General features: G+C 39.5%; 1 protein-coding gene across 6 annotated transcripts in view; it reads right to left on the bottom strand.

The window, feature by feature from the left end:
• The window catches only part of tenm2a (teneurin transmembrane protein 2a), a 245,648-nt gene that overhangs the window by 171,422 nt on the left and 61,011 nt on the right, over nucleotides 1-13,215 (bottom strand). The window lies entirely within an intron of this gene.

Genomic DNA, 13,215 nt, shown 5'->3' with positions numbered 1-13,215 from the left:
ACTTTCCACACCTCCCTAGTGACATCTGATCTTTTCGTAGCCATAGAACCCACAAGGGAGTCTTGCACCTACTCACGAGATGCCTAATATACAGGTAGGAGCAAAAAATGTCACCAGCCCTTGGATGGTTCTGCTTCTGCCTAGAGGACAGCAGTCTGGTTGGTACAAGACTATTATGTAGGAGGGCTTGTTACTGAAGAATATATATATATATATATATTATTTCTGGTTTAATTTCCATAAGTGTTTCTTTTCTAATTTCAATGAATGGGCTTGTTTGTGACTAGACATGTCATGCAGACACATTAGAGAGATTACAGGTGTCCTATCGGTTGTATACTTAACAGATAAACCTTTGAATATAAACTCTGAATCTTTGTATTCTCTTCCATGTAATGTCAACATGGCATTTTAAAATTTTTAAAACAGGTAGTGGCCGCCCCAGTTATTTGTTGTTGTTGGTGCACTTTCAAAATTAGACTGTTTTTACTTTGTTATAGTAAACCAAAAATTTACGATTTTGGATCACGGACATATATTTTTGAGCAGATGATTGACAATGAAGGAGTAATTTTGATAAACAGTCTATGGCTGTGAAAGGGACATCAAGAACTGTGGTTGTGTTTTAAGGACAGAAGTGAGTATTTATTTCTCTTTCCTGAAAAAAAAACCCAACCAAAAAGATTAAAAATAACTGTGTTAGTCAGTGATAATCGCATTCTTCTTATGATACATGCCTTATTCAGATTGGTTTGGCAACCAGAATCATTGGCTGTGCTGATTTCAGGTAAAACAAGTCCCGAATGTAATGTGGATTATTTCTCACTGAATCTATATCATGCATGAGCAGCACAATTGCTGTGAAATGTGACACATTGCAACCTTAGCTGGGCAGCAAATCTTTGGCATTAGTATAATTTGTGTGATTGAGGCAAGGGCATAACGAGTCTCAAACGAGATTTATGCATAAAAAATGTGACATACTGTATATCCAAACATACGTTTACACACAAATTCTGTGGCAGGGGAACAACTTTAATTATAGCCTTGGAGACAAGTGACTCAACCAAGGGGGGGGAAAGCACTTGATAACAGTGACATTTACAATCTGCCTCATTTATCAAAGGCTGCCAAAGCAGAGTCAAAAAGGGTCATTACACAGTAAACACAGATTAACTCAATCAAACAATCAGCATAGTCTCTTGATAATTTATTTGATATCTGAAAAAATCACACATTAGTGAGCCTTTCATCAGTTGTCTTGTTTGTGACCCAATATTTGCATATGTGTATTGTTGTAGTCTTCTAAGTCAATGCCATTAGCATTATGGTTTCGTCCCTCAATAATTAATTGCGTTTACCTTGAAATATGCAAATGACATCGGCTGTCGTGTAAAACGAAGAGAACAGAACTGACTGTTGCTCAGCCAATTATTGTATACCCTAACTGCTGTTGATTATTAAAGACTAGACCATACCATGCTCTGTCCACATCCGTAAGCCAATTCCTCATGCATACTGGTTATCATGTATGTAGTATAAAAAGGACAATTTAATACATTCATGCAATATGGGATGGTTCTCCTCTGACACCTGAATCCCCATAGCCCGTTAAGGACGAAACAACTGATAGGCTATAAAGAATATGAAACAATAAAAACCAGACAAGACAGTTTACAATCAACCTTTTTCTATTGTTGTAAATTATCCAGATTTTCAAGATAATGTGCACCACTTCTCCGCGCATTGGTTATACCAACAACAGGGGTCTATCACCGAAGAAATCATGCGACGCAAACTGCAGTTTATTTATTGGTCAACTGAGAATCTTCACTTACATATCTATCCATACCCGAATAGGAATAATACAAACAGGAAGACCATCCATCCATCCATCATCCATGCATTCTCAATACCGCTTATCCTGCTCAGGGTCGTGGGGTATTGGAACCTATCCCAGCTGACTTTGGGTGAAAGGCGAACTACACACTAAACTGGTCACCAGTCAGTCACAGGGCACATATAGACACGGACAATCATTCGCACTCAAATTCACACAGTCACTGAGTGGGAACTGAACCCACGCTGCCTGCACCGAAGTCAGGCGAATGCACCACTATGCCATCAGTGACTCAAACAGGAACACTTGAAACAAAAAGAAAAAAGAAAAAAAAAAAAAAAAAAAATATTCAGGCCTTCAAACAAAACTTGTGTTCTTATAATAGGCAGCCACATACTAGGAAGTAATGACAAAATGAACCTTTGTTTGGTGATGTGTTGTAGGCCACTGCTCAATGTTGAATTTAGAGGCTGGTGACACTTTGACGCCGGTTTACTGGTTTGTTTATTTGTTTGTTTGTTTTGAATCCCCATTAACTTAAGCATCAGCTATAAGGTATTCTTCCTGGGGTCCGCAGTTTACTTTGTAATAATATAATCTATGCAATAAAAAAAAAAACATTACACTAACATAAAACAATACATCATATTGCACGATCATAGATATTTCAACAAATCTATAATAGATATTTCAACAAAACTCGTTCAAACAAAATCAAAGACAATGACATTGCAATTGCTCCAAGTGACTCGAAAGACTACCTATTTAGAAAGCCCATAAGGTTGTCAAGGTATTCAAAATTAGCATTGGCTACTAAAGTTTCTAAGGAGATGAGATCCTATAAGTTAGTTTTTTTTTTTTTTTTGGTAATAAAAAGTATTACCGGTATGTTGTTTAATATTGTTTGGAAGCAGGTTCGAATCCTGCATTGCTGTATGTTACTGAGCACTGAGCTGATGACTGTCTTGACTTAGGGCAAAATGAAACAACCCTTCATAGGATGCCTGGCAGAGTAATGATGTACTTCTGTACTAAAGGAGAGTTTTTCATATCAATTCAAAGTTTTTTTTGGTCTGACATTCAATAAGAAAACCATAAGTGTGTATAATAATCAATTTTAACATCAAATCATGTGAAATTTTCATGCATTTTACTGATATTTGACCTGTACCCATGACAGAATCACATGTGCAGCCTTATTCTGTACCAACTGCAGTTTCTTGATGTTGCTGATGGAAATGCTGAACCACACTACAGAGCAGCACACCAAATGGGAAAAATAAAGCCTAAATTAGTTTTACAACAGTTTTGGTGAGAAATACTTTGTATACCTTTTAATAAGAGACAAAGTAGTTCCTATTTTAATCACAAATTTTTGCACCTGCTTGTCCCAAGACAGTCTATTGTCATGACACCTAGATGTCTGCCGTATAGCCTACCTGAATTAAGTTAAGTCTGGTTTATCCTGAGCTCAAGCTTCGGTTTGGAACATACCGTTAACAAGGAGCAGTTCCAATGTCTAGGGTTCTTGTGGTGTTTACTGGCACAGTTATCACTGTCCTACCTGCATTTCTTCAAGATTGGTGTTCCAAACTATCGACTTTGTGGGAAAATGGCTTAAAGAAGGCCATCTGTACAATGTCCTTGCTATCAAAGAACAAATACAGGCACTGAGTGTGTAGGAGTGTGTTGCACACCTGGCAGAGGCACCAAATGCCAGCGAGAAGACAAAGATGGAAGAGGGAATGAATTGGAGCTAATCTCTTCTCCATTTATTTTTAATAGTATGCAGCTGTGTTGTTCTCTATTTGATCATCAGTTGTCTGGGTGGACAAGTCTGCATGGACATGCAGAAGCATCAACATGAGTCAATGCACACAAATTACATATTCAGTTCAAATTGTACATGCACTTCCCTTTGATTCCTTTTAGCTACAAGCAAATATGGAGATACTGTGTTGGCAGACTGACTAATATGAGCCATTGTTTTAAGATTTAAGGAACAACCATGAGGCAACAAATCAGCAGTCTTTGCAGTGATAGAACTGTATTATGTACCACGTGTGGCCAACAAATGCTATTTCTCCAATACAGCTGTTCAAAACAATCTTGCTCAGAAGTGCTTTAAATTTGTTAATGGCTGAATCACGAATGAAGAGGTAACATTATGAGCGGCAGCTGTTGTTGCTCTGGTAGGATTTGGGAGGTCTTCTAAATACAAACAGAAAACAAATAGCGAAAACACAACAAAAAACTTTCTGGCCAACTTGCAGAAGGTTTTACTCGCCATCATTGAAGTGACAATGACGGCAGGATAACATGGCAAGAGATATTGTACAAACCATAATTCTACTGAAGTTGGGACATTGTGTAAAATGTAAATTTGCTCATAATTTTCAACCAATATTAAATTTATTATACTACAAAGTCCATGACCTTGGATCACTCGGGGCACTGCTTTAAAAACCGGTATCACTTTGTAAAGGATATTGTCACGTGGGCTCAGGAATACTTCAGAAAACCATTGTCAATTAACACAGTTCGTCGTTCCATCTAGAAGTGCAAGTCAAAATTCTACCATGCAACGTGAAAGCCATATATCAACAACAACCAGAAACGCTGCTGGCTTCTCTGGGCTCATCTGTAATGGACTGACGCAGAAGTGGAAACGTGTACTGTAGCTTGACGAGTCCACATTTCAAATTGTTTTGGGAACTCGTGGACGTCATGTCCTCCGGGCCAAAGAGGAAAAGGACCATCCAGATTGTTATAAGCACAAAGTTCAAAAGCCACCATCTGTCATGGTATGAGGGTGTGTTCGTGCCCATGGCATGGGTGACTTGCACATCTGTGAAGGCACCATTAATGCTGAAAGGTACATACTGGTTTTGGAGCAACATATGCTGCCGTCTTTTTCAGGGACGTCCTTGCTTCTTTCAGCAAGACCACGGCTGTTAGGCAGTAGTGCCTGGCAGCCCTGCCCCCACCCCCTAGGCTCACTGACCCCTCCAGATTTTAATGCAACACACCACTCGGCGGGGCGGGTGGCCCTGATACAAGGGGTAGGGCCAATGACTGCTCGTCGGGGACCTGGCAGTCATAGTAACAGGGGGGGAAGTGGGTCTCACTTACTTGCATGGCAGTGCTCCCGATGCTGGGCCCTCCGGGGTGGATGACCGCTTGGTGTTGGGGCTGACCACTCATAACCCGGGGCTGTCCCCCCCCCCCACTTATCGTTCCCTTGTCAGGTGCTCCTATCCGCCCTCCTTTCCATCAAACAAGGGACACTCTCCCACCCTCGGGCTGGGCGGGGACTGGCTGCATCACGGGCCTTGTGGGTTGGGGGGGGGGGGGCGCGTCTGGCTCTCCTTGGGGTGGAGGGGTGGGTGGGGTGGTTGTCTGGGGGGGTGGCATTGGGTCTCTGCGGCCCCCGCTGGGTGGCCGGTTGTCGGGGCGCCTCGCTGGGGCCAGCTCACCCTGGGTCCCTCGGTGTGGGATGTGTCCCGTTCGCCGGGCTGCTCTCGGGTGGACCCCTGGGCCTGATCCCGCCCCTCGATTGAATGGGTGGGGTCCTCAGTCCCCGCGGTGCAGCCACAGCAATTAAAGGACACTTCTGTCAGTCTTTGTGCATGTAAAACGGTATCAATTCACTTGCATGTATCCGCAGGCACACACCCCTTACTGCAACAAATAACTCATGAATATGCAAATCGCTTGTGTATCCCCTCACTTATACTCTCATCCTGTACACTTTTATAATTTACATAATTAAGGCCACCACACTTCAGTTGTACAGCCGGGTTCACAACCCTGGTCCCGCATGCTTCTTCTCCTGTCCTTGTCCTGTTCTGTCTTGTCCTGTCCTTCCCTGACAGGGTGTAGCACTACAGCCCCATGCAACACTCATATTTAACGTTTCATTGTTGTAGATAATGTAATGATTTACTTCACTTATCCTGTTTACAATTAGTGCTTTGTCTTTTGTCTTTGTTTCTTTCTCCCTTCTAGAACTTTGTTCTGTTCGACTGATCAAGTCTGATTCTCAATACACCTCAATTATAATACCACAGCAGAAGCTTAAAAACACCACTGTGACACAGTAAAACTGTTTCGGCATAAAAGGGATACAGATTTTCCATTCTGCTTAACCTAACAGCTGAACAGGACCAAAAAAAAAAAAAAAGAAGAAAAAATAAATACAAAAAGTGAGTAAATGTGGAGAAATATTCCGCTGTTTTTAACTACTTCCACATTTTTCATCCCATTCCAACTACAACATATTAAAAAATTCACACAATGGGTGCTTGTATTTTTGTCATTCAAATATTACCACATTTCCGACAAGTCCACATTTTACAGCCAAATTTCCCATTCATTCCCATTGAGACATTTAATAAAATGGTTCCACAATTCCCATTCCACATTCAAAACATTCAGCTCATACAGAACACATTACCCACATTCCACATTTTTCACCCACATTTCACATTTTTTCACGTTAAAATACCCACATTTACCCACATTCCGCCATATTCTACCTTATTCCCCCCTGCTCCAATGTTTCTTGTCCGATTCAAACCTTTCCAACGACAAAATATTTTTCACATTCCTCAAATTCCACATTCAGAGATTCTACATTTTTCCTTCCTCCTACTTTTCTTGACAAATTCAAACTACAAACTACAAAATAATTTATACATTACATTACACAGTTTTCACCCACATTTCACATTTTCCCACTTTAAGACAAATTATAATTTTTTCCCTCCTTCTTCCACATTTCTTTACCGATTCAAACCATTCCAACAACATATTTTCCACATTCCCCACATTCCAACATTACCAAAATTCCACATTTTTCTACATTCAAATAGCCACATTTTTGCCATGTTAATACAAATTCTACATTATGCCTTTCTCCTTCAACATTTCTTGACCAATTCAAACCATTCCATCTACAAAATATTTTCCACATTCCCCAAACTCCCACATTACACAAATTCCAAGGTTTTCACCCACATTTCACATTTCCTCACTTTAAAATACCCACATATTCCCCACATTAAGACAAATTCTACATTTTTCCCTCCTTCCACTTTTCAGAATCAGAATAATCTTTATTTGCCAAGTATGTCCAAAACACACAAGGAATTTGTCTCCGGTAGTTGGAGCCGCTCTATAATCGTATAATTCAAACCAATTCAAACCATTCCAACAACAAAATATTTTCCAGATTCCCACATTACACAAATTCCACAGTTTTCCCCCACATTTCACATTTTCCCACAATAAAATACCCACATTTTCCCCACATTGAGAAAAAATCTACAATTTCCCCTCCTTCTTCCACATTTTTTGACAGATTCAAACCACTCTAACAAAACATTTTCCACATTCTCAAAATTCCCACGTGACCCAAATTCTACACTTTTCAACATTAAACCACATCACAACATTTTTCCAGCCTGCTTCAACATGTCTTTACCGAATCCGACCATTCCAACTATATTATACATATTTTTCACAGTCCCCATATTCTCACATTACCCAAATTCCTCTTTTTAAACCACATTTCACATTTTACCACATTATTTCTTCCCGCTTCAACATTTCTTTACTGACCATTCCAACAGCAAAATATTTTCCACATTCCCCAAATTCTCCCATTACCCAAATTCTACACTTCCCCACATTAAAATACCCAAGTTTTTCCCACATTAACACAAATTCTACATTATTGCCTTCTGTTTCAACATTGTGCGGATTCAAACCATTCCAACTTCCAAATAGTTTTGACATTCCCCAAATTCCCTCATTACACATGATAAAATGCCCAGATCTTTCCCACATTATGATCTATTCTACATTATTCCCTCCTCCTTGCACATTTCTCGACCGATTCAAACCGATAACGTCTAACTGTTCAGCTCATTTCACTTCATTCCATATCATTCAATATCATTCCACATTATTTCATAACATTACGTAATATTCAACATCATTCTATGTCATTCCATATCACTCAATACCATTCCACATGATTTCATTCAGCATTTCAGCATTCACATGCAATTTCTGGAGAAGTTGCGTGTGAATGCTGAAATGCTGAAGTCTAGTTGAGGCTTAAGTGAAAACAGTTCTATACTGTTGTAATTTAAATCCCACCTGTCTCGAACAAGCTACACATTTTAATGTTTGGATGATTGGAATTTGATGAGGGATGGCACTGATTTGGCTCACTGAAATAGAAATACACAAACAGAAGGTATCTCAAATTGTTTATAACATAATGTATAGTATGTGTCTCAACAAGAAAAAGGTCATCAAGCAATCAGGATCCATTAATTAAATTTGACCGTTTCTATAATGTTACAAGAACCATTTTTTTTTTTTTTTTGCCATAATAGTTTTGAATTAAACTTTTTATGGCGATTATTAGCATTGTGCAAACTTAATCCTCGGGTTGAGGAGGAGGAGGGGGTTGACATATATATATATTTTTTGGCTCAGTTGGTAAACTGCATGTGAAGAGTAGCACAACATTTTGTGTTCACAGTGGTAGGCCATCCAAATATAGTTTGAAAAAAAATTTACATTATGAGAAATGTTAAAATCTCTGTTCTTTTACATCTATAATGGGGCTCTTTAAAAATGACTCTAGAAGAAAAACAGGTGCTGTAGATGTGAACTACTATTGGCCACAGTTCGTGGTTCATCCCAAATCCTGACTTGTAAATTTAGAATTTTCGCCATAGCCAGTTCACGTCACCATTTCAAAACCAAAAATCTAATTTAGTGTTTATATTTATTGGTTCTTTGTTCATTTTTTAAAACTGAAGAAATCCAAACTGTTAGGGCTTGTAATTCTTTGAAGAGGAAGGTGCATGCACATACAGTAGGACATTGTAAATGTATGAAAATTAAAGGTGAGGCCTATAGAGCACAGATAGTTGAAAAGAAAATGTGCAGTTTGTCAAGACTATATGAAATAGAACACCAAAGACACAGAGTAAGGGGATGAGCATGCCATGGTAACAGCATTATCTGGCACGGAAAATAACAATATAAGAAGTCAATAAATGATACAAGAAATGAAATGTGACAGACAGAGTGGGTGACAGATCAAGGCAACAGAAAAAACACGTAGAGGGACTTCTAACATAATATTATCTCTTCTCTTGTCTTTGAGGTGTGTTCTGTATTTAACAAATAACATATCAATCGAGTCATCTTGTAATGTGATTGTAACAAAATACAGTATAAAGTGCCATGAAAAAGTATTTGCCCCCTTCTCTCATTGTCTTTTTTTTTTTTGCACAGTTTCCCAACTTGAAAGTTTAAGATCAACAAACACATGTACATGCCAGACAAAGATAACCCAAGTTAAAATAAAACAAATATTTATTAAGGGGAAAAAAACATATTCAAAGCTACCGGGCCCGGTGTGAAAAAGTAATTGCCCCGAAACCTAATAACTGGTTGGGCCACCCTCAGCAGCAACAACTGAAATCAAGCGTTTTCTACAGCTGGTCTTTCACATCTGGAGATATCTTGGCCCACTCTTCCTTGCAATTTTTTAAAATTCAGCACTAATGGAGGATTTTCAAGCATGAATGGCCTTTTTCAATCAGATTCAAGTCTGGACCTTTACTCGGCCACTCCCAAAGCTTTTTTTCTTAAGCTACCGGATCGTTGTTCTGCTGCAAAACCCAAGTGTGTTGCAGCTTGAGGTCACAAACTGATGGGCCGACATTCACCTTCAGGATTCTCTGGTAAAAAGGAGGATTCTTGGTTCCATCAATCACAAGTTGTCTGTGTCCTTAAGTAGGTAAGCAGCCCCAGACCATCACACGACCACCACCATGTTTGACTGTTGGTTAGGGATGTCCCAATCCAGTCAAGTGATCAGCAATCAGTGCCAGGGTGGGTGGTAGTACACGCATAGGCTACATGGACAAACTGTACAAAGTGTTTTCATTCTTATTTAGGACTGTTAAAATGAGGTAGCTGCTCCTGCTAGTACTACTGTTGGTAGTGTATGTAAGTATTTAGCTAATATTACCAGTAACAGTCCCATCTCATATGGGCGAAATAGTCATTAAAATAAATAAGGTAATAAATATTCTTAATTCAATCTCCTCAATTTGCTATGTCAAGTAGGTAATGAAAAATGTGGGCTCTTCAAAATTGAAATTTCAGAAGCATGATAATGCTTTTCCAAAATATAATCTTATCAAAAAAGTAATGGCAAGGCACAAATTTTGATTCCATTTACATTTTATGTGTCAAATTCTAAATTATTCATCTGCTGATTTTCTCACTTTGTCTCTCCGACTATTCCTCATTTTCTGTCTACTGAGCTCTCCTCCTTCTGTGGTGTCACTGTCCTTATGGTGCTGCAACACTGTTGGTCTCCTGTGGCCACACTTCCCACGATGCATCTGTGGCTCTGGGCTTTTGAAAAAGCTGATAGGCTGAGAGGACTTCAGTATTGACCAGCAATCGCCTGGTGCGATGTCAGCTCGGTGCCGCAGTGAAGTATGTCTGACCGACACACACCACTGATTTTCAGTCTTCCATTCATGATGCCAATCAATCTTTTTTTTCTTTGCTGTACTGTTGCATTCACAGAACAAAATGTCTGCTTTTTTCATTCACCTTTTATATTTGCTGTTAAACATGCATATGCCCAATAACAATCAAACAGATTCCATTGCTTGCACCCTCTTCTGTCTGTGTTTATACACAGGAAAAAGAGCTTTACACAGATCAATCCCATTGAGTCTGACTCCTTTCACCAGTAAGGGATCAATAATGCCAGTTTCATGTACATTTGTAAGTGCATAGACACATAGGTTTTAAAGTTATGCATAAAAGGGCAGGCATGCCCTTTAGCAATGAACTATTGGCCTATTGGGTAACTTACTTACCAGGGGACACAGAAGTTCATTATGACAAGCGCTCCATTGCCACTAGACTTTACACCGATCTGATCGGTCTGATTGGTATCGGCCGATAATTAGCATTTTATGATGATCTGCTTTAATGTCATAATTCGCTGATCCGATCAATGACGTCATTGATCGGCTCCGCAAAAGACATCTTGTCGCCGTCGTGTACAGTATATTCGAATCTAAAAGCTAGTTTATTATTAGCCTTGTCGTGTGTCTTTTGATGTAGTACTGTAAATATCTGACCACCAATAAATCTATTTTTTTTTAAAAAACATGTCGGCGTTGTGAGACAGACAACACGTAATCCGGATCAGACTACAAGACAAATTTGGTCTTTCACGACTGCACTATGTCAGACTACTGCAATAAAATCGTTCCATTCCCATACCACCGAATCCCGTCTTGTCAACTCAAACACAACCGGATACACTCGTTACCCTGGCGAGTACAACAATAATGGATCGCGCCGTGTGTTTATAAGAACAAAATCGGTAAAAAAGTGTTGGTGGTCACCGGTGCTCAGGAGAGGATGTTTGTTTAAGGCTTGCTTGAGGTATGTTCACGTACTTTTAATATGGTACCGCTCGCAAGCAGGCAACAAAACGTTATGTATCCTAGCAAGCTAGTGCTAGCACGAACGGTTGTAAGCGAACATGCTGTTGTTCTGTCGAACCATGCTCTAAAGATTTGGTGTGTGTGTGAAGTAATTTAATTACGATAAAGTAATTTAATTACAGTAAATTAGCACCCTTTATTTCTGTCATGTTGTTGGTTTGACCTGACTGATTAGAATACACGATATGACTAGAGCAGTGATTTCCAACCTTTATGGAGCTAAGGCACATATTTTACAATTGAAAAATCTCACGGCACACCCACAAACAAAAATGTAATAAAAAGTGGATACATTAATTACTGTATGTACATCCTGCCATCTAATAGAAGGTCCATTCATTTGTTCTGTCTGTCACTATGCCTCACTGGCATAAATAGATCAACAAAGATACATTATTTATTGTAAATATAATTGTAGTCATTTAAATAGACACATTGCTCCATCTTGTGATCGGTTAACGTTATTTTTTAACTCGCTGATCGGCCCCAAAAATCCTGATCCTGTAAAGCCCAATTGCCAAAGGTCTAGTTTAAATCTTTCAGGCAAAGTGCAACATTAAGTGATTACAATATTCGGTTGCAACACTAACAACAACAAAATCATGCACAGAGTTAAATTAAATACATCCATCCATCCATTTTCTGAGCCGCTTATCCTCACAAGGGTCGCGGGAGTGCTGGAGCCTATCCCAGCTATCATCGGGCAGGAGGCGGGGTACACCGGGGACTGGTTGCCAGCCAATCGCAGGGCACATAGAAACACACAATCATTCACACTCACATTCACACCTACGGGCAATTTAAATACATGATTTGTAAATGTTTTATGCTGCGACTGGAATGCGACTGGAAAAAGTCCTGTGAGTATGAGAAGCTTATTCGGGGCTTAAAAATAATTTTGAAATGAAAATGTCAATGTGCCTAATTACCTCTGCCAAGTTGTTCTATTTGCTTTCATACCATATGTATAAATGTATGTACAAACACTGCATGTATATTGTTGTATGTATATAATGCTCAATCATATTTTAACTGAATAGAATAAGCAATATTATTAAATAAAATCGAATTTGGTTGCCAGACACACAGTACATGTTAGTTAATTCACCATCAGGATACTACATACACATTTTTTAACAAATTACTTCTGTAACCTGGATAAACTCCCTCCCGCAACCTCCGCTCAACCACTGCTGGACTGCTACCCATGCCCACGTCACGCCTCAGTCCAATGAGTGCCCAAGCCTTCAGCTGTTCAGCACCCAGACTCTGAAACTCCCTCCCCCATGCACATAAGACAGTCAGACTCCATCGCATCATTCAAATCCTAACTCAAAACACACCTGTTCCAACTGGCATATTCCCTCTAACTGGAACTGTGCCCTTCACTTATTTTTATGTAAATATTTTGATTTATTGGTTTTTTTTTAGCTTTTATATTTTCTGTAAGGTGACAATGGGTGACTTCAAAGGCGCCTTCAAATAAAATGTATTGTATTACAATAATAATAATAATAATAATAATAATAATAATAATAATAATAATGCGGCACGGTGGGCGACTGGTTAGAGCGTCCGCCTCACAGTTCTGAGGACTGGGGTTCAATCCCCGGACCCAGCCTGTGTGGAGTTTGCATGTTCTCCCCGTGCCTGCGTGGGTTTTCTCCGGGCACTCCGGTTTCCTCCCACATCCCAAAAACATGCATGCTAGGTTAATTGAAGACTCTAAATTGCCAGTAGGTGTGAATGGTTGTTTGTGTCTATGTGCCCTGTGATTGGCTGACAACCAGTTCAGGGTGTACCCCG

Source organism: Phycodurus eques, chromosome 9 (assembly GCF_024500275.1).
Source record: "Phycodurus eques isolate BA_2022a chromosome 9, UOR_Pequ_1.1, whole genome shotgun sequence".
Taxonomy (NCBI): Eukaryota; Metazoa; Chordata; class Actinopteri; order Syngnathiformes; family Syngnathidae; genus Phycodurus; species Phycodurus eques.
This window is presented reverse-complemented; position numbering and strand designations above follow the sequence as displayed.